Here is a 22314-nt window from a genome sequence, read left to right on the forward strand (position 1 = left end):
TCTGTGTTGAATACCTCCTTTATCCATCCCACGTTCTCCTCTGTGTTGACGATCCTTCCTGCATCCCACGGGCGTAGGGCTGCTGTTTTGTAGGCAGTGAGAATGAGGGCTTGGGCAAATGCTCGAATCCTTGTAGAATGCAGTGTTGGCAATGTTCTTGCGCTTTGACGCGCTCTGTAGCATGTGTTTCCGCTCAGCCTGGTCCCACTGAGCCCAACCTGAAATGAACTGGTTTCTTCCTTTTGTTGTGCAGTGCCAAGAAGCGTGGCAAGCTCCTCAGCTTCCTTTGTTCCTTCGTGAAGGCCCGCCCACAGGAACCGAAGCAGCGGGAGATGGAGCTGGAGAAGGAGAAGGAAGGGGTGTTTGGCTGGGACCTGGGAGAGCATCTTCTCCACTCTGGCCGTGATGGTAAGGAACAGCCCGTTCCTGAGAGCTTCCTCTCTGTTGGGCATGTAAAGATGAAAGAAAGGGAGATCATGTCTAGCAAGGGGCAGGTTGATTAGCGGTGGGAGAAACGTGAAATGGGAGTTGATGGCTGCAAGGGAAGCTGAGGCTAATGCTCACAGGAGGCTGGCACACTTGTATTTGCTTAAAGCCAAAGGTGTAAGCCAATGCCATGCTAGCCTGAAAACAAAGGAAGCCTTTTGGCCCAAGAGAGTGTAGTGCGTCAGTTTCCTAGCTCTTCTGGGACATGATGTCTCACGCCTCCATTGCGGTGGGAGCTGTGATGGGACTTGTGGCAGTGTCTCTGGCTTCCCCAGAATTACTTTCTGCAGGCTGCTTGGCAGGTTGTGGCATTTCTTGAAAGCCAAGAACACGTCCGTGTCCAGTTTCCTCGCCGGCTCCTGCCTGTCTGCGCCGTCTGCGACAGCCTTTTTTCTCCTCTACGGAGGAGGCAAGCAGTAGCCCGGCTGGGCTTAGTGGATGGGATGTGACAGGGGCAGCGGCTGAAGCAGGACTTGAATCAGGAGCTCAGCTAAGCGCTGGCCCTTGTTCTGTAGTCCCCCAGGTCGTGCAGAGCTGCGCTGAGTTCATTGAGCAGCACGGCGTGGGTGCAGGGGATCTACCGCCTGTCCGGCGTGGCGTCCAAGATCCAGAAGCTGCGGTAAGAGTGCTTCTGGACTGTATGTTGTCTTGCTTTGGAGTTGTTTTCCTCTTTCTCCAAGCCCTCTGTTTTTGTGTCCTTCTCTCCAGCCATGACTTTGAGTCGGAGCAGATTCCGGAGCTCACCGTCCGGGACATTCATAGCGTGAGCTCCCTGTGCAAGATGTACTTCAGGGAGCTCCCGACCCCTCTGCTTGACCGAGCAACTGCATGGCAAGTTCTCGGTAAGCACAAGGCAATGGCCTTCATGTCCCTCTTCGTGGCCTGTCCCATACACACACCACGCCTGCGCACCTTTTTTTGGTCTTTTTTCTGTTGAAGTTGGGGTTTTGATGGACATCCAGTGGGTGTCTCTGTACAACATGCTGCTCGCGCTTCCTGCACACCGGGTTGCACCGTAACACCTGGTGTGTGCATCCTGCCACTGGAAATGTGGGAGATGGAGGAGCAGCAGTGCCCTCTGCAGCTCTGAGTGCCCTTTTTCTGTTACGCCCAATACGCTTGACCCGCATGATGTGTGTCTCATTCTCCCCTTCTGCTTTCTTCCAGGACGCTGTTTGTTGCACGGTACCGATGAGGAGCGGTTGCTCCGAGTGCAGGAGGTCATCCAGCAGCTGCCCGCGCCTCACTACAGGTCAGAAAACTGCTGCCCTCAGTCTGGGGAGCTCAGCCCTGCTGCACTCAGAGGGCGATGATGCGATGGCAGGCTTTGTGTCACGGCTGGCAACGTGATGCCTGTGTGTGTTGAAGTGGTGGATGGCTGTGTGGGGTGAATGGATTGGGTCAGCTCCTGGGCACGGGGGCACGGCTGGTGCAGCTAGATGGCTGCAGCTTGTGCTGTGCTGGGGCTTGGTGCTGGCAGCGTGGCACTTGGGAAAGCGTGATCTACTTGCTATTCCGTAGCAAGAACAAGGCAGTGGCATGAAAGTGAGGTTTTTTTGGTGAATGTGAGCACGGCGTGCTCAGTGGTGCTGAAGGTTTGGGCTCTGCTTTCCAGGGACACTGGAGTACCTGATGAGGACACTTGGCTTGTCTGGCTGGGAGCTGCTCCATCACAAACATGCCCGCTAAGAACTTAGCGATTGTGTGGGCTCCCAACCTCTTCAGGTAAACTTCTTTTTCCGTCTCAGCACAAGGCTTAGATTCTGTTCTCCCTACGGGTACACTTTGGAGAGGAGGACAATTTGTGCTCTCTTTGGTTTTGTCAGGTGGGGCTGGTGTGTCCTTGATCACCGGGGAGAATGTCTTCAGTGGCATCAGTGCTTGCCCACTGTGGAAGTCTCCAGAGCCCAACTGGACAGCCTTTGGCTGCCCAAATGCAGACGTGGGGAAACGATCTCGGGTCAATGACTTCTCCAATCTGCCTTTTCTACAGATCCCAGCAGAACGAGGCTGCCTGCGCCAGCGGAAGAGCTGCCTGCGTGGAACTGCAGAGGCAGTCGGACGTGGTGGAGTTCCTCATCAACCACACCGACGTCCTCTTCTGCTCCCGCTCCCACATCAGGCATCGGAGATGGAGCAGGTGAGCGTCTTCCTGCATGAGCTTTGTCTTGATGAGACACCTTGATCAAATGCAGGCCTTCTCCAGGATTGTTGAGCTACGCTTTTGCTATTGAGGGGCCAGCAGATTTGTGGGCTTAGATGAGAATATGGCAACCTGTGGCTGGATGCGGAGAATGTCCAAGCCCAAAGTTGAGCATGAGAAAACCGTCCCTGTCATGGTGATGTTTTGCGTGCAGGTGAAGCTTGATGAAAGGGTTTTGACCTCCTCTTTTTCCAGTGGTTCGGATAAGCAAGGCTGAGAGATGTGGCGGCCACCTCCCCAGAACTGTGATGGCTGTACTACCGCTGCTTTCTGATCCTCCGTCTTAGCTGTGGTCTTCCCTTTCAGGGTGCAGTTCTTCATCAGGGCCCGAGTCTGAGCGGGTGTCTTCTCCTGCCACCAAGCTGCTCACCGTGGAGGAGGCACAGGCACAGAGGGGAGGCCACAGCAGCTCTGCCGCTGTGACAGAGAGCAGGGACATGGACGTGGAAGAAGGCCCCGCAGCTGCGCGGGGGAAATTCCACGCAATCATTGACTTTCCATCTGAAAGGTAAAGAGGACTTTCATTTCCAGCAGCTTCCTATCAGACTTGGTTGGGTGGGCTTTTCTGGTTTTTCTCCACTGTTGCAAGTGGAGTGCAATGGTGCGTGTGGTGATGTACTGAATGTCCCCTCCCTTTGGACTCTGAGGTTCAACTATCAGGCATGCTCTGCATCTGGGTTGGCATGGCTGAGGGGAATGTAGCCAGCAAAACTCCAGGACTGAGCTCTAGGAATGGAACCTCAACCGTGTGAATCAGAGCGAGCTTCAAAGTTGTGTTTCAGCAGGAACCAGGCAGTGCTAGGAACAAGCAAGTGTTGGCAAGAGCTCAGGGCAGCTCTTCCCTCACCCTGCACCATGCACGACTCACACCGCTCCCTCTTTTCTCCCTCCAGACCAAGTCCACCCAGCAGGGTGAAGGAATCCCCAGCATGCAGTTGGTGTTCCTGCTTCAGGCCCAGAAAACCATCCTCTGTGGGCAAACGCCAACTGCAGCGCGATGCCAGGGAGCCCTCAGAAACAGAGGTGATGGTCCTGGCAGGTAAGGGTGCCCATCCAGCTGTCAAAACCCTGCTTGTCAGCACCAGGGGAATTCATGTTTGCAGTGGGCTTGTTCCTCCTGCTAGTGTCCAAGCCCGTGCCTACCATCTTCGGTTCAGTCCTGTCTTTCTTTCCCAAATCTGGTGTCTCTGGTGAAGTCAAGATGTGGACCTGCCGGAGCACACCCCTCTCGTGCCTTTCCCCGAGTAGTTTTGGAAAGAGACAGGAGATGGGCACCACTGCAGTATGTCTCAGAATTATTCCTTCTGACACTTAGGATGGAAGGAAGAGTACCTTTGCGACTCTGTGTTGCCTCTGTATCAGCAGGCACACGTTTAAACTGTGTAACACTGCAACAGAGTGAAGGCTTTCTGCGAGGGCTTTGGAGTCCACACAAAAGAGAAAGACAAACAACAAAAGCGCAACAGTTCCTTTCGAGACAGTGCTCCTTCTGTTGCTATTGTCCTATTGGCTTTGTCCTGCTGCCACTGCATAAGCAAATCTCAAGATCCACTCTCATCAATTCAGCTTGTGCAAGTTTGCCACTAACTGTTTGCCTGTGTATCTACTCCTTCCTAGGTGAACCGAGCCCTCGTCCACGCAGAAGAGCCAGAGGGTATAGCGATGGTTCGCTGTGTGCTTATATCAAGGCAGAGCTGCTAGGAAGCACGAATCGCTGCGGCTCGGATGAGAGCCGGCCATATAACACTCAGTGAGGGAATGAAGGTCTTGATCCAGGTGGAAGCCCTCATCTCTCCCGGCGGTGCAGAAGACGCTGACCTGAGCCTGCCAGAAACAACAGTCACCGAGCTGGACTGTGACGGGGCACCATTGCAGTGCAGCCCAGCCCCAAGCACAGCCCGAGTGCCCCGACAGCAGCAGCTCCATGCAGGAGCAGGTCAGCGTCAGCCAGGAGGAGCCGAGCCTGGTGGAGGGGGACGTAGAATCAGAGCTCCAGTCCCAGGCACCGGGCAGCAGCACAAGCTCTAAGCCTCTCTCTCCTTGAACAAGAAAGGATGAGTCCCATGTGTACACCGGACCTCTCACCAAAAGGCCCTCCTGGCTATTAGGGAATAAAAGCACGCTGGTGCTGGATCAACGCCTTGACTGCCTTCTGAGTCTTCATTCTCAGGGATTGGGATGGATGCAAGCAACAGCAAGGCAGCTCATGTTGTAAGGCTATGGCTGTGGGCTGTGCGTGCAGCAGAGCTGCGGGTTTGTTCCCATTTTGTCTGGCTGTGGGATGCCTGCAGCGAGAGCTGTGCTCCCGTAGTGTATGGTAGCAAAGAATCTCCAGCATCCGGGATGCTGCTCATGATCATGCCCATCTTGCTGGCTGTGGCTTTGTGATGCTTTTGAGTGAGAGCTTTTGGATGCTCCTGGATGCCTCGGCTGGTCCCCGCCAGCTCTCTCCTCTGTCCCGCCGTGTCCATTCCTGGCTCCCAGCTACGAGCTGGCCCTGCAGAGCATCTGCAGCCCTGTCAGCATCAGCATCCAGCAGCGGCAGGAGGAGCTCCCCGCGAGCAGCATCTGCCCGTCCCTCCCCCGGCGTCTCATTGGTCAGCGGCATCTCTGTCCCTCCCCCGGGCTCTCATTGGTCAGCGGCATCTCTGTCCGTCCCCCGGCGTCTCATTGGTCAGCGGCAGCTTTGTCCCTCCCGCGGCGTCTCATTGGTCAGCGGCAGCTCTGTCCCTCCCCCGGCGTCTCATTGGTCAGCGGCAGCTCTGTCCCTCCCCCGGCGTCTCATTGCTCAGCAGCAGCTCGCTCCGCCGGCTCCCATTGGCTGAGCTGCCGTGCGCGGGAGCGGCCGTTGGGAGCCGGCAGTGTCAGGCGCTGCTCTCGTCAGCGAAGCGCCGCGCCGGCAGCCCGGGCCGCCCCGCAGGAGAGCGCGGCGTCAGCCGGAGCTGTCCGGAGCAGCACCGAGTCGGAAGCCGCGGCACAACGGGAGCCAGTGCTGAGGACAGCTCCGCCGGAGGTGTGCGGGAGAACGGGAGCGGGAGAGGGAGAGGAGCCCTGCGCGGCCCCCCAAGCACACTGCCCTCCCCTCCCCCGTGGAACTCCCGTGGGGTGGGCTGTGGGCTGTGGGCTGTGGGATTGGGATGAGGGCTGTGGGATGGGCCGTGTGTCTGGGACAGCCTCGGGTCCCCCAGTGCCACTGCGCTGCTGCCAGCATCCGGGCCATGGGCACCCCACGACCCTCCCCCAACCCTTCCAGCACTGCTCCGGTGCTTCCCAGACCCTTTGCATCCCCCCAGAACCGGGGCTAAGGTGGGCGTGGGAGTCCAAGGGACCTGGGCAAGCTTTTTTCAGTGGTCTGTGAGGACAGGAGTGGGGGGAAATGGCCATAAACTGGAATACAGGAAGTTCTGCACCGACGTGAGCAGGAACTTGTTCATGGTGAGGTGACAGAGCGCTGGAACAGGCTGCCCAGTGAGGCTGTGGATTGTCCTGCTCTGGAGATTTTCCAGGCCCAAGCTGGATGCCCACCTGAGCAGCCTGCTGTATGGAGCCTGTCTTGCAGGGTGGGGTAGGACTCCATGATCTCCAGAGGTGCCTTCCAGCCCCTGCAATTCTGTGATTCTGTGATTGTAACCGTTGCTTCTTGCAGCAGTAGAGTGTTTCAGAAGAGAGAAAAAGATGGCGGCGGTGAACTGGCTTTCTGTGGATCGTAAAGCTGTGCTGAGAACTGGGCTGACTGTTGCAGCTGAAAATGCGTGCCCAGTATGCAGGCACAGAGGAATAACTTTTCCCCACAGGTGGAACTTGTCGAAGGTAGGTGTCCTTGCTAGGTGAGCTTCTGCCTTAAACAACTTACCGAGTTGTCTAAAGAGGGTAATTTGCAAAGCAAGGTTGCCAGTTCTTTTTTTCCTTCGGTGATTTTTTAGCCAGGAGAGATTGGAGGTTCTGTTTGGTGATGGAAGACGGAGAGAGGAAAAGCAAGTAAAAGGCATGCTGTGCATAGCCACCACATGCCATGGGCACCGTTGTCGTTCTGCAGAAAGGAGGAGCAGCTCAGCAAGCTTGGCCTGGGCTGTGGGAGGGAGCATGCAGACATCTGGACCAACCGGCAATGAGTTAGTTCTTGAGGTTGGTTGTTTTCTGCTGTTTGTCCCACGTCCTGTTGCTCAGTGGTAGATCTGTTTCACGTTCAGTGCTAGCAGGAATGTCCCCGAGCATTTTTGTTTCAGCTGTCGCAACTGCTTTGTTCCCTTGCTGCTGGGCTGGGGCGTTTGAAGAATGATGCAGGTGCTGGTGCCCAGCCAGGCTTTGGGGCTGAGTCTGCAGAGCAGGGTATGTGTGTGGCAGGAGTGAGGCTTGTGGGGGAGCAGGCCAGGTGGAATCCAGTACTTTGCTCTTGTTCTCAGTGCTTGTTTTTGCTCAGCAGGGCAGGTGGTGAACCTCATGAAGCAATGCCTGCAGACGGGGTTTGCGGAGCAAGAGGTCCTGCAGGCCTTGTGTGACAGCCATGGAGCTGTAGCGAGGCTGCGTCAGTGTAAAACAGCAGAAATCCCCGGAGGTGTGAAGGTGAGCTGCGGGCTCCAGTAGTGCAGGAGGGGATGTACGTGCTCAGGGTTTGGCTGCTTCTGCGTGTGTGTGTTAAGTGAGTGTGATAGCACTGCTTGGTTCATTTGAGTGTATGGAACAAGTGTGACATCCTTTGTGCTGGAGCCGTGTGGAAGGAGTCCTATGTGTTTGCGACCTGACTTGAAGCCAGTGGGCATCACGGAGGAGTAGGGGAAGGGGATGAGGGGAGGCAAGCGGGGGTAAGAGGATGAGGCGTAGGAACAGGAACCTGTTTGGCCGATCTGACGTGCTGCCATTCTCTTTTTGGTTTCGGAATCTCTGTGTGCTTTTTAATGAAGAACAATCTCATTGTTCATCTTGTGAGCGAATTCATTCAGCCCTGTTAGTTGGTGTTGTTCTCTCCATGTAGCTGCAAGTGAAATGGATACTTCTGGTGTGATGTGCGGGCCCCCTCCCGTCTTCTCAGATCAACCGAGTTGGCAAGGCCTGGCTCTTGGTTGGTGAGCTGTGCCCAAGGTTAGGGAGGTTTCTCTTCTGGGCTTGACGTGCAACAATCAGACCGTATAGCCGGTAAGGATATAGAGCAGGCATGTGTTTCTTGGTGACGCGCGTACTCCCTGGTGCAAGGGGGATCGCTCCACCTAACTTGCACACTGTCAGGAGAAATGGTGCTATAGATGTAGGTAGGTCGGACTAATAGCTAATCAGTAGTTGACAGGAATTCGGAGACATATTCATTCCATTCCCGAGAGCCCATTAGCATGCAGTCCCTCTCCTCCTTGCGCGTGCGTAGAAGGTCGTGATGATGAAGGCTTGTAGTTTTCCTCGCGAAGGTTCGTAGTCTTCCTCACTGCACACTTGTGACCCCGAAGGTGGGGCATCCCCTGAACCGGTTTCAGCTTGCCCTGTAGACATCTAATCAGCTCCCTGCCATGTGTTTTCGAGCTGCTCTCCTGTCCTTATCTCGATGGCCTTCATCCTCCCTGTTCTTCCTAACCTAGTGTCTGTGAAAGTGCTTGGAATCCCTTGTTCTCTAGCACTCTCTACCTAAACTCCCTCTGTTTGCCTCTTATTTCTACTTTGTGCAGCTACTTTCCCTTTTCTTGCTGTGAGGCCCTTCTCTCTCTAACTGCAGGCTCCTGTTCTCACTCTTCAGTTCCCCCCTTTTCTATAGTCTAGCAGGGCTTCTACCTGCTAGATCATTTTTATTCTGTTCTACGTGTCCCCCAATTTTTTGTCCCGAACTGGGGCTCTCCTATTCAATGGCAAATCACCTTAGGCTTCCTTTGGCCAACCAGGCAGAAGAGGCATCCTTCACATCCAGAAGGCAAACTCCACCTACTCATTCCCTAACTTAGTTACTCAAGTGTATGGATCATATGGATTCATCGGCAAGATTGGAGTATTGTATTTGGATTCACATTCAATTAGTAATCCGAAATCCAAAACTTATCTATGGTTTCTTTTCTCCTTCAAGCAAACTCCTTCAAACTTAGGTCCTTTTTGTGACTTGTCTTCTATCCCAAACTTACACTTTCCGTGCTCTAGCCAATCTGGAATGGTCCAATGTAGTGCCACTATCCCATAAACAGGCACTTTTCCCTCCCCTCTAGGGAAGGCAGTGCATATCCAACAAGATTTGTTGAGAGCCTGGCCAATTTTATCAGTTATTTTTAAGTAGCTATTCACTTGCCAAGCTATGACTACTGCTCCAATCATACTGATTATTATCAAAATCTTATACATGCTTTTGGATCCTGATTTTCAGTGGTCCTCTCTCTTGTGCTGTTTGCTGTGGTCCTGGTGCTTTCTTCAGGCAGGTATGACGTATCCACAGTGTAAGTCCCTCTACCTTGGCCGTGGTGTGGGTGGTCAGGAGAAGTTGGTAGGGTCCTTCCCACTTTGGTTCCAGAGTTGAATCTGAGAGAGAGGTTTAACATAAACATATTCGCCTGGCAATACATCATGCACTGGACCATCTAGGCCTCATGCCCTGGCACCGAATACTGCTTGTTCAATTTTCTTTAATTGCTTTGCCAAGCTGACCATATATTCACTCAACACCTTATCCCCCACCTGTATAGAGATTTCCTTTTGTACAGTATAAGGTCGCCCATACAGAATCTCATGTGGGCTTAATCCTTCCTTGGTTCGGGGTTTAGTCCGAATTCTCAGAAGTGCAAAAGGTAGTACCGACGGCCAGTGAATCCCAGCCTCTTGGCCAAGTTTTACTATCTGTAATTTGATCAGGTGGTTCATTTTTTTCCACCTGTCCGCATGACTGCAGACTATAAGGTGTGTGTAATTGCCAATCAATTCCCAGTCATGTGCTTCTTTGTTGGACCACCTTGGCAAAAATGTGGGCCTCGATCTGCTGAGATTGCTACAGGAACCCCGAACCTTGGAATTAACAGCATGTAACAGCATTTTCGTTACTTCCGCAGCCTTAGGAGTCCTCCAGGGAAATACCTCTGGCCATCCCCAAAAGCTATCAGTTAGTGCCAACATCCAGCGATCCCGCCCTTTTCTTGGGGGTTTCTGGAAGTCACTTTGTCACTGTTGCCCTGGAAGGTTATCTTTCCCAATAGGCCCACTTGAACCCATTTCCTGGTACTAGGATCTGTACTTTGTAATGTCCGTTTGCCCAATACATTTTCTTATCCTCCCTTAGAACCAATTTCTATAAAATACCAAAGGGCAAAACAACGTGTCCATCTGTCAGCCTGCTCTCTTCCTTCTAAATCATTAATTAGATTGCTATCCACTTTAAAACATTTTACAGGTTTTGACTCAGGTTCAGCAATTTTCAGTTGACGGTCTGGAATTAAAGCCCTCTTCAACGACCTGTTCTGCTCCCTGATCCACCATCTTCTCTCCACTTTCCGGTACGGTGTTCCCTTTCTGATGTCCTTGACAATGGATGATAGCCACGCTCTTTGTTGATTTACATCAGGCTGTTTTTCCTTGTGCGTGAGCAATCCTTGCTCTCTTCAGCTGGTCCTATGAGCATGTAGCATCCCATCTCCACAATTAGCATCTGTGCGTCTATGTCAGGCTCTTGTCAAGGCAGTTATTTCAGGCTTCCTAGAGACAGTCCCCCCAGGTAATGGTTGTGTTTCAGTGACCTTGTCAGTAGCAGTTCCTGCATATCCTGCCTTACGGTTTCCTTGTCTCACCAACCTGCTTGCATCAGTAAGCCAGGTGTCTTCTGCATCTTCTAAGGATTCATCTTTCGGGTCCGACTGGCAAAGGTCCATAGCCGCAGTTTTTTCAAAGCAGTCATGAAATACTGGTTCTCCAGGAGTTCCGCTAAGGAAAGATGCTGGGTTGACAATATTAGTTACAGTTATTTCTGCATCATCCTGCTGTACCAGGATGGCCTGGTATTTCAGGACCCTCTGGGGGTGAGAGCCAATGCCCCCTTTTACCTCCAATACAGTAGACACTGCATTAGATATTAAAACTGTTATTCTTTGGCCTAGCGTAAATTTACCAGGTTCTTGAATCTTGAGCACTGGTGCAGCCACCGCCCTCAAGCACTCTTTTTCACTTCCTGAAGGGGCTTTACCACCAGTCCGTAGCCGTGTATCCACGGTTGGCACCCTGCTGTCATTCCTGAGAATGTACGGAGTTCCTCGGCACTTTGTGGCTCAGGGCTTTGGCAGATGGCTTCTTTCCTGGCAGTCCTTGAGGTTCCAAGTCCAGCTGTAACCTCCTGTCCCAGATAGGTCCCTTGCCGTTGAGTTCTTGGTGTCTTCTGTTGAGAAAGTCGATCATCATTGAAACCAAGAAATTCAGCACATTCGCAGTCCATTGCACACAGCCCTCTTTGTTTCTGTGGCATCCACATGCTGCAGTCAAGTTCCACCGTGGGATGGAGGAACCAAATCTCAGGCTCCCGAGTTGAGCAGTTCTCCAAAATCCTTGGGCTGTTCTCACAGCCCTGGCTAACACTGTCCAGGTGAACGGAGTCTTTTTTGTCGCGAACTGGGGCTCTCCTATTCAATGGCAAATGACCTTAGGCTTCCTTTGGCCAAACCAGGCAGAAAAGGCATCCTTCACATCCAGAAGGCAAACTCCACCTACTCATTCCCTAACTTAGTTACTAAAGTGTATGGATCATATGGATTCATTGGAGAGATTGGAGTATTGTATTTGGATTCACATTCAATTAGTAATCCGAAATCGACAAGTTATCTATGGTTTCTTTTCTCCTTCTCCAGTTGCATATCCTCAAAGGGCACTGCTTAACCCTGAGTGGGCTAGCCGTAGCTCTTGCTTTGACCTTAGGGCTGCATTTTGGCTCTACCAGGCATCCCTGATAGCCACACGGCTAAGCATACCTTAGTGAAGATTTCTGTAACTTCTGGGGGTACCCCATTGTTTGTCCCAGTTTGTATGTAAGCCAGACTTACCGTTTTCAGTCAGTTCATCTTGTTTGACCCTTAGCTCCAGTGTTATTGAATTGACTCTCTGCATCCATTTGTTCTGATCAGTCTTGCCAGAGGAACGGTTTTGGAGAACCTGGCATCTACAGGCATGTATGTATTCCTCCTTATTTTCTCAGCCTCTCTTCAACTGGTCCCAAAAGGGAAGCCTTTTCTTGTTGGGCAGTAGCTCCGACTTGTGTTGCAAAATCATATCCGGGCGGTAAGAGGCACCCGTGCCCACCGGAAACTAAACCTCTTTCTCCTGCTCTCCTAGCTGCAATTTCACCGGTGGATTTGCTAGGAATAACTTCCCAGGTTGCCATTCTTCAGCTTTTGCAATCAGAGACGGTTGGATTTCTGCACCGCTGTCTCATTTCCCTGCAGTTGGCACAGTGCTTTTGGTCCAGCAGGGCTGGAAGCCTCCCCCTCCACGGGCTCTTCCAGGCCCCCCCCCTACCTCTTTCTGAGGGGACCTCTGTGTCCTAGGGCTCTACTCTACACCGCAACAGGAACAGCTGTTGCTCTTGCCAATGGCCTTACTATCTCTGTTCCTCAATCCATTCTTTTCCTTTCTCTTGCTCAGCTCTCTTTGGATCTACCACCCTGTTCCACCTTGCTCATCTTGGCCTTCCTCAGCCTGCGTCCTTCTGCAGCTTTTCCCTTCCCAAACTCTCATCACTACATAAACAACTAGCATGACGTTTCAGTTTCACCTCCTCCTCTCCTCTCCGGAGATTTCCAGTGCTAACACTGGAATTTTGGGTTTCTGAGATCTCTGCACATGAAGGCTATTCTCACTGCCAGTGCCCCATCCTCTCCACCTCCCCCCCTTTGCAAGTAATGCTGTTTACAACATCACTCTCTGTGTGAGGCTGGGGCGGGGGTGTGGGGGGTTGCTCTCCTGCCGGTGCGGATACACTCACTTTCTCTGTAACCCTTTTTCCTTTGTCCCCTCTTCATCCCCTCAGTTACACTTCCACATACCCTCAGTCATGCTTCTGTTTCCCATTAGCAATTACACTTACTTCTGCCATGAAAACCGTTTGTCCCATTCACTTCAGAACCCACCATTCAAACAGCACAGTTCTTCAGTGTCCATAAACACCCAGTACTTAGTCTCGTAATGAGAGCACTCCATTCTAACAACTGGTCATGTTACTTTATGGACCTTCCTTCCTTAAGAAAAACAGGAACTGTAAGAAGGTATGATAGTTACGGGTCCCCTTCCGATGCCGCTTCTCATCATCTTCTAACTTCCACATTAAGCACCACTGATTGCAATACTTGGTGAGAGTTTCCTTCCTCAGGGTGCCTCCAGGTTCCCCTGCAGTATCCCACCAGTGTGCCAGTGCACATCCCAACGGGGCTTCTTTGGGAATTTCCTTCCCCTGGGAGCCTCCCACGATGTTGACCAAATTCTTCTTGATTCCTCATTTCCTCAGAGTTTCCACAGGCAACCCTGGACACCGCCTACTGATCTTGTTCAGATGTGAACACTTGGATCTCACAGGTCTCACAGAAGCCTGACCACCTTCCTTGACACGCTTCCCCGCAATCAGAAGACAGTACTATGCAAACAGGCTGACCCTCATTCCCTGCAAGGAACGCATCTCACTCACACCACACTCACTCTGATCTTTAGAACAAAAGCCATGGTTTCGACGTAGGCCACAATGCTGACGACGTCTTTTAGCTGGCATCTTCATAAGGCTAGTACATGAGTCAGTAAGCTTTCAGGTTTCTCGGAAAGTCAGCTGGACCTGAAATGATTAGATCCACGGTACGAAACACTCAGCAGATGGTGATAACAATCACACAACCTAGAACTCCCACTCCTATCTCGCTGTTACCAAGAAAAGGAGGGAGAGCTGTTGCTCTTCCCTTGCGTCTGACTTGCAGGTCCCCTTCCCCAGGCATCCTGTGAGGCCCTTCTCAGAGTCTCTAACTGCAGGGTCCCGTTCTCACTCTTCAGGCTTTGAGACATGCCTTCCAGTTGCACGTTGTGTTCTTTGTTGTGTTGACCTCTTGAGCTCCAGCCCTAAGGGAGGATCCGAGCGGTAGCGCAGAAGGAACGGTTTAGAGTGGAAGTGCACTGCAAAGGGCCGGAGGCAGCAGGAGCAGGGAAGTGATCATCGCCACTGTACTGCACTCAGCACTGGTGAGTCCTCTCCTTGAGTAGTGTGTTCAGTTCTGGGCTCCTGACTAGAAGGGGGACCCTGAAAGCCTGCAGTGTGTCCAGAGAAGCGCAATGAAGCTGTGAGGGGTGTAGAGCACAAGTGTGATGGGGAGCGGCTGGGGGAAGTGGGATTCCTTAGTGTGGAGAAGAGGAGGCTGAGGGAAGACCTTCTCCCTCTGTCCAGTTACGTGACGAGAGGTTGTGTTGAGGTGGGGGTGGTCCTCTTCTCCCGTGGAACTAGTGCTAGGATTAGAAGGAATGGCCTCAGGTTGCATGAGGGGAGATTGAGGTTGGATGGGAAGTACAACTTCTCCCAGTGGGTGGTCAGCCGCTGGAGCGGGCTGCCTGGGGAGGTGATAGAGTTCCTGTCCCTGCAGGTGTTCAAGGGACACTGGATGTTGTAGTGAGGGACGTGGCTTAGTGGGAAGGAAATGGTGGTGGTAGGTGAATGTTTGGACTGGATGATCATGGAGGTCTTTTCCAACGTTGCTGATGCTATGATTGTAGGAGAGGCATCTGGTGGGTGAGTGCTTTGCTGGGTGAGCGTCCCCCTGCTGGAAAGCAGGCAGCTGTGGTCTTTGCAGACAGCCACATCCACGGGGATTGGAGGCTTCTGAACCGGAACCTTGTCTTTCCCGTCTCGTGCCCGCTAAGTCACGTTGTTTGAAAGCAGCACCTTGGTGGCAACCTTGATTTCTGCAGCCTTCTCTGAGCTTTGTGCCACGAGAGCTGTGCCGCTTCTCCCTGTGATGTGAGAGGGTCTGGAAGGCCCTGCAAGAAGTCTGGGTAGGTGATGGCAGTGTCTCTTCCTTTCCCCGCCGGTGCTGGACATAGCGGGGAACGGGAGTGGGGGACATCCCAGCAGTGGATTCCTACCTCAGCAGAACGGAAGGGCTGTTCTGATGGGTGTAGTTGAAGTGGAGTGAGTCTGAGGCTGATGAGAGAAACGAGGGGCCTGTGAAAAAAAGGAGCATGCTGCATTTTGTGGCGCAAGATATTCTGGGAACTGCTGGTAACAGTGCCCACAGACTTGGATGAATCTTCAGTCGGGTGCAGGGACGCGTAATGCTCATCGTAGATGTCACGCTGACAGCAGCAGTAGAGAGACAAATTTCATAGGGCTGCATGCTTTTTTTTTTCCTTTTGTTTCAGTCCTAGCCGTGGAAGCATAGAAGCGTTACCCAGACCAGTTGAGCATTTGCCACCTGGGCTTTCTACCAATGCCATAGGCAGTGGAAGTCAGCATCGCAAGCATCCGTGAGAGCCCTGCAAAAGACTGGTGAGAGTTACCCTGGCGGCCTCCTTTGGCAACCTCAGGTCTCTGTAAGCTCTCAAGCTGTGTCGTAAGTCCCCCCGTGGTGCTGACTCAGCTCTCCCTGTCTTTGGTGTAGGAGAGCTGGTCTTGAACTCCTTCCTGTTTCCTGCCTATCATCTGCTCCCTGCTTTGCCCATGGCCCAGCGAGCCTTTTATTCCTCGCCCTCAGATTTGCACGTGTGGATGAGAGCATCTGCTTATGTACATGTGCACTTATGACAGTGCACTGCACGTCTGCTGCCATTGCTTTGCAGCCCTCGTGTGGTGGAGCACCACAGAGTCCTTTGCTTACTCCCCCCTTCCCGGTGGGATGGGGGAGAGAATTTTGGGGGAAAAAAAAAGAAGGTGGAACTCATATGTTGAGAGAAATCTCTTTCCAAAGGTAGAGAAAAGGACAGAAGTAATGGATGCACGCACACACACACACACACACACATATATATATGAATGTATGTAAGAAGTGATGTAGAAGCAGTGGCTCAGCACCTCCCAAGCAATGGGCAAGCAGAGGAAGAGAGTGAGATGAGCTCCCACCTCGTCCATAACCCCTTCCACCTGATGTCATATGGTATGGAATATCCCTTTGGCCCGTTGACATCAGCTGTCCTCATTTGGTTTCCTCCCAGCTCCTTCTTGAGAGCTTTGCTGAGAACGGCCTTGGCTCTGTCCAGGTCTGCTTCTCAGAAACTATAAACACGAGAGTGTTCTCACTGTCATAGCATCATAGCAGACACTGAAGAAAAATGGATCCCACCTGAGACTAAGACAGCCCCCCAGTGTCCGTGCAGCGAGCCGTGTGGGGCTGCAGGTCGTGCATTTCCCTGGCAGCATTGGCCAGGGGTGCTGGGGAGGTTTGCGTGCTCAGCTTGGGCATCGCGCTGCTGTGCGTGTCAACACAGCATGCTTCGTGCTCTCCAAGCAACAGAACAGCGTTTCATCACCAAGGTGCCGTAATATTTACTGGAACCAGATGCGTTTGTGTCTCTGAGGCTGGGTTTACCCTACGAGCGCTTCTGGAAGGAGCTGTTTTGATTCTCTTTGTCCGTGTGCATGTGAAAGCGCTTATCCCTCTTGTGTTCTGTCCCTCGGTATTAATCTTGGTGGGCAGAAGGAGCTGGTGGATTCAGCAGCAGTAGATTCTGTTGGTTTCCTCTCTGCTGCTTCATCCCTGGAGCTCGCTGCTGCACAGAAGAGTCCAGGCGTGTTTATCCCAGGGCTGCTGTAAAGGGGAGCCCGGTTGGCGTAGCAGCGATCAGCAGCTAACGGGCTGTGCAGAGGAGGGCTTTGCAGAAGGAGCAGGAGTGCCTGCGTCCATCTGTATCCTCGGATACGTTCTGGCAGTGAGGCAGCAGCTGTGGCCACAGTGACTGAATGCAGACTTGGCAAGACCCCCAAGGCTTGGGGCTGCCACGTGGCGTTTCCTAGCCCTACCCTCCTTTATATGCCTGGCAAAGCACAGCCACCCTGCACCCAGGGCAAGCGTTTGTCTTAGTGTCATGTTTCACGCTATCTTGTGAAGCTCAGGCACTGGGGGCAGCTTCCCCCCAAAGAAAAGGAGGAGGAAATGAGGTCGTCATGGAAGCCAAAAGGCAAAAATGCACTCGGGAAAGAAACTGTCGAAGCAGTCTAGTAGCAGTGCTATGTATTTCTCTTCCTTTATTTCCATCCAGGTGAAAGAGATGGCTGCTCTAAGCCGCCCGTGGATGCAAAGAAGGACCCTAGTGTGGATTTGCCATAGGCCCAGCCCAGCAAGAGGCTCAACAGCACCAAGCTCCGGGTCCTGCACTTTGGTCCCGACAACCCCATGCCAGCTTCTCCAGGATTTGGCTGGGATGGAATTCCAACCACGCACTGATTTCTCGAACGCTGGGGTGCCCTGTTGGAATCCTGTGGTCTTGTGACGTGGTCTTGCCTCCCCACCTTGTCCGTCCATGGTGGAGCAGCCGGGTGGCCCTTAGTGATGTCATAAGCGGCTAGAATGAGGGGAGGAGCAGCGCGTGCTGCATCCCTTCATTGGAGCGCTTGAGCTCGGCGTGAGTACGTGGCTTGTTGCACTTGTGCATCTACTGAGTGTGTTTGTCTTCATCCCATCTTGTGCAGCGCCTTGTAGGTAAGCTGAGACGGTGCGGGATAGACGGGTGGGCAGCGAGGGCTTGAGAAGTGCTGGCTGGCAGAGCTCCTAGGATCATATTTCTTCATCTGGACCATCAGACGCCATTTTCCCCCAGGCCATCACTTCCAAAGCCATCCATCAAGATGGCATTTGTCCAACGGTTTTTCCCTCGCCTTCCTTGCTAAATTGTGGAAGCTCACTGACCTGCTCTTTCTCCCTCCCCTGCCCACCCTCCGCCTGCTCCCTTGGTGCAGCTTTTGCTCGTGGAAGATCAGAGCAAAGTGACAAGGAACGGCTGCGGGTTCGAGGATCTTCTTCTCCCTTGTTCTGATCTCTTGCCAGGTACGTGCCATGTTTTGTATTGCCACATGGTTCAGCAGCCCGTGTTTAGTCACACCGTGTGTAGTAACACAGCCTCGTCCAGCTGAAATGCAGCTCTGGTCACGTGTGGGTTTTTTCCACTTCCTCTCCAGCTCAACCCTCAGCAGGATGCTGCCTGTAGTGCTGGGAGCAGCTAGTGTGAAGGAAGGCAATCCCTTAGGCCAAGAGCCCTAGCCGCAGTTTGTGCAGAGCTGCACAACATGAGCCAGGGGCACAAGCGTGCATGCTTTGGCTGTGTGAGTGAGCCCGACAGCGGGCATGCAGGCAGAGGAAATGCGTGGGCAAGGCTGCGGCCGGTGCTGGTGGTGAGGCTGCTGCTGGGAGCCGGGGGCTGGGGAGCAGCTCCAGCCCCAGCAGCGACACCTCTCCCTGGCCTGCTACTGTGCTGCGGGCAAATGCATCTGCTGCTTTGTGCCAGAGTCCCCATCTGCTAGCAGAGGGACAGCGACTTGGTCCAGTGCTGCGTATTGCAACGGCTGTCCCGTTTGAATAGACTGCACACAGTTGTTGTTTCTAGAAGTAGTTCTGAAGAAGTCTCTTGATCCAGTGCTGTGTGAGCACAGGAAATGTGTTTCTTTTCTGTTGCAGCTTGTCGCGCCTGCTGTGATGGGCATCGCGAGCAGCGAGATCAGCCGTGGGCCTGACCGGGCGTTGACGGAGGTACAGTGTGAAGCTCTGCTTGGTCTCTGTTCCCTGCCTTGAGCCAGCAGAATGAGCCACCGGTGTGCTCTCCTGCTTTTCAAGAGAGAGAGCATCCTTCCGGCTCTCTCGGTGTCCCTGAAGAGCTGCCTTAAAAGCTTCATTTCCTTGCTAGTGGCATCGAGATGGCACCCTGAAATCCTCCTTGTTTGTCCTCAGCTCCTCACCATGGCTTGTGCTCTCTGTTTCAGCCTGAGAACCAGGGGAAGCCTCTGCTGGTCCGTGAGGAGTCATCTCTTAATATTCCAGCTATTGCTGCTGGTCATGTTATTAAGAGATACATTGCCCAGGCAGCGGATGAGCTCTCCTTGGAGGTAAGCAGATAAAGAAGGCGTTCCTTGTTGTCACGGCCAGAAGAGTATACCGTGTGAATGCATCAGGAATATTCTCAGACACCTTCAGAATGCCTTGTGAGGTGAAGCCCAGAAGATGCAGGTCCAGAGAGGACTTGCACTGGGTTGGATGCAGGGAGGAGTTCAGCCATGTCTAAAGGATGGTTTCATATGGCCCGAGAATCTGTATTCTTTGTGGTGTGTATGGCAGTGACTCTTGTACCTCCACGTTCAGCTTTCTGACGGGAAATGCCTGAAGAGCTGCCCCGGTGCAATTGCTCTCAAGCTGTGCGCTCTTTGGCAGTGCAGAAGAAGGGTGCCATGTCTGCTGTGCTTTCCTCCCAGCTGTGCTGACGCTGGGATTGATGTTGCAATGTCTTGCAGGTGGGAGACCTGGTGTGCATTACTGCTATGCCAGCAAAGGAGCAGAGCCCCTGGTGGAGAGGCAAGCGTGGCTTTCAGGTAGGCACAAGCTTCAGACTCCTGGGCGCAATTGCAGTCAAGTGAGGAACGTCAGCTTAGAGCTGCTCTGCCCGCACAGGGTGGCTTCTGGATGTCAACAGCTTCCCTGTGTCGCTGTCAGAGGCCTTTCCCTTTGGCTCTGGGCTTGGGTGGGAAACTGTCTCCTCATGTGACTTAGAAGCAAGAGCCTCTCGTGCTCCATACGCAGTCAGAAGTTGACCATCTCTGTCCTTTGTACAAGCACGGAGGACAGAGCCTTCTTGTGCGGAACCAAGTATTGCTTTTGTAGGTCTTCTGGCTGCAAATGTTGAATGAGGGTTACTTTTCTGCAGGCCATTCTTTCTTGGTGCAACAGTTGAAAAAATGCTGCATTCAGTATTCCATCCGTCTTTTTGTTCTTGTTCCAGGTTGGGTTTTTCCCCAGTGAGTGCGTGGAGCTCATTAGTGGAAAACTTCCCGAGGCCCTCATCAACTCAGCGCCAATGCCAGGTACGGATGTTACATGTGGTGGCGCGGGGAAGTCAAATGGAGTCTTTTTCTGGGTGTGTTCTGTGTTGAATACCTCCTTTATCCATCCCACGTTCTCCTCTGTGTTGATGATCCTTCCTGCATCCCACGGGGCATAGGGCTGCTGTTTTGTAGGCAGTGAGAATGAGGGCTTGGGCAAATGCTCGAATCCTTGTAGAATGCAGTATTGGCAATGTTCTTGCCGCTTTTATGTGCTCTGTAGAATGTGTTTCCGCTCAGCCTGGTCGCACTGAGCCCAACCTGAAATGAACTGGTTTCTTCCTTTTGTTGTGCAGTGCCAAAGAAGCGTGGCAAGCTCCTCAGCTTCCTTCGTTCCTTTGTGAAGGCCCGCCCAGAGGAACCGAAGCAGCGGGAGCTGGAGCTGGAGAAGGAGAAGGGAGGGGTGTTTGGCTGTGACCTGGGAGAGCATCTTCTCCACTCTGGCCGTGATGGTAAGGAACAGCCCGTTCCTGAGAGCTTCCTCCCTCTGTTGGGCATGTAAAGATGAAAGAAAGGGAGATCATGTCTAGCAAGGGGCAGGTTGATAGCGGTGGAGAAACGTGAAATGGGAGTTGATGGCTGCAAGGGAAGCTGAGGCTAATGCTCATAGGAGGCCGGCACACTTGTATTTGCTTAAAGCCAAAGGTGTAAGCCAATGCCACGCTAGCCTGAAAACCAAGGAAGCCTTTTGGCCCAAGAGAGTGTAGTGCGTCAGTTTCCTAGCTCTTCTGGACATGAGGTCTCACGCCTCCATTGCGGTGGGAGCTGTGATGGGACTTGTGGCAGTGTCTCTGGCTTCCCCAGAATTACTTTCTTCAGGCTGCTTGGCAGGTCCTGGCATTTCTTGAAAGCCAAGAACACGTCCGTGTCCAGTTTTGTCCCGGCTCCTGCCTGTCTGCGCCGTCTGCGACAGCCTTTTTTCTCCTCTACGGAGGAGGCAAGCAGTAGCCAGGCTGGGCTTAGTGGATGGGATGTGACAGGGGCAGCGGCTGAAGTAGGACTTGAATCAGGAGCTCAGCTAAGCGCTGGCCCTTGTTCTGTAGTCCCCCAGGTCGTGCAGAGCTGCGCTGAGTTCATTGAGCAGCACGGCGTGGTGCAGGGGATCTACCGCCTGTCCGGCGTGGCGTCCAAGATCCGGAAGCTGCGGTAAGAGTGCTTCTGGACTGTATGTTGTCTTGCTTTGGAGTTGTTTTCCTCTTTCTCCAAGCCCTCTGTTTTTGTGTCCTTCTCTCCAGCCATGACTTTGAGTCGGAGCAGATTCCGGAGCTCACCGTCCGGGACATTCACAGCGTGAGCTCCCTGTGCAAGATGTACTTCAGGGAGCTCCCGACCCCTCTGCTGACCGAGCAACTGCATGGCAAGTTCTCGGTAAGCACAAGGCAATGGCCTTCATGTCCCTCTTCGTGGCCTTTCCCATCCACACACACGCCTGCGCACCTTTTTTGGTCTTTTTTCTGTTGAAGTTGGGGTTTTGATGGACATCCAGTGGGTGTCTGTGTACAACAAGCAGCTCGTGCTTCCTGCACACTGCGTGCACCGTAACACCTGGTGTGTGCATCCTGCCATTGGAAATGTGGGAGATGGGAGCAGCAGTGCCCTCTGCAGCTCTGAGGCCCTTTTTCTGTTAGCCCCATACGCTTGACTCGCATGATGTGTGTCTCAGTCCCTTTCTGCTTTCTTCCAGGATGCTGTTTGTGCCGGTACAGATGAGGAGCGGTTGCTCCGAGTGCAGGAGGTCATCCAGCAACTGCCTGCACCTCACTACAGGTCAGAAAACTGCTGCCCTCGGTGTGGGGAGCTCAGCCCTGCTGCATTTCAGAGGGCGATGATGCGATGGCAGGCTTTGTGTCACGCTGGCAACGTGATGCCTGTGTGTGTGGAAGTGGTGGATGGCTGCGTGGGGTGAATGGATTGGGTCAGCTCCTGGGCACGGGGGCACGGCTGGTGCAGGTGATGGTTGCGGCTGAGCTGTGCTGGGGCTTGGTGCTGCAGCGTGGCACTTGGGAAAGCTTGATCTACTTGCTAGTAGCAAGAACAGTGAGGTTTGTTTGGTGAATGTGAGCCCGGCGTGCTCAGTGGTGCTGAAGGTTTGGCTCTTGCTTTCCAGGACGCTGGAATACCTGCTGAGACACTTGGCTTGTCTCGCTGGGAGCTGCTCCATCACAAACATGCCTGCTAAGAACTTAGCAATTGTATGGGCTCCCAACCTCTTCAGGTAAACTTCTTTTTCCGCCTCAGCACAAGGCTTAGATCTGTTCTCCCACGGGCACACTTTGGAGAGGAGGACAATTTGTGCTCTCTTGGTTTTGTCAGATGGGGCTGGTGTGTCCTTGATCACCCGGGAGAATGTCTTCAGTGGCATCACTGCTTGCCCACTGCGGAAGTCTCCACAGCCCAACTGGACAGCCTTTGGCTGCCCAAATGCAGACGTGGGGAAACGATCTTGGGTCAATGACTTCTCCAATCTGCCTTTTCTACAGATCCCAGCAGAACGAGGCTGCCTGCGCCAGCGGAAGAGCTGCCTGCGTGGAACTGCAGAGGCAGTCGGACGTGGTGGAGTTCCTCATCAACCACACCGACGTCCTCTTCTGCTCCAGCTCCACATCAGGCATCGGAGATGGAGCAGGTGAGCGTCTTCCTGCATGAG

At 53.1% G+C, this 22314-nt stretch overlaps 1 long non-coding RNA gene and 1 pseudogene across 1 annotated transcript; both read left to right on the plus strand.

Annotated features, from left to right (window-relative positions):
• The window catches only part of LOC112530752, a 584651-nt pseudogene that overhangs the window by 494871 nt on the left and 67466 nt on the right, over nucleotides 1-22314 (plus strand).
• On the plus strand, nucleotides 1067-21410 carry LOC121108436. Its single transcript, XR_005842944.1, has 3 exons — nucleotides 1067-1105; nucleotides 20903-21035; nucleotides 21352-21410. It is a non-coding gene; the product is annotated as an uncharacterized LOC121108436 (long non-coding RNA).

The sequence above is a fragment of the Gallus gallus genome, chromosome Z, assembly GCF_016699485.2.
Source record: "Gallus gallus isolate bGalGal1 chromosome Z, bGalGal1.mat.broiler.GRCg7b, whole genome shotgun sequence".
Taxonomy (NCBI): Eukaryota; Metazoa; Chordata; class Aves; order Galliformes; family Phasianidae; genus Gallus; species Gallus gallus.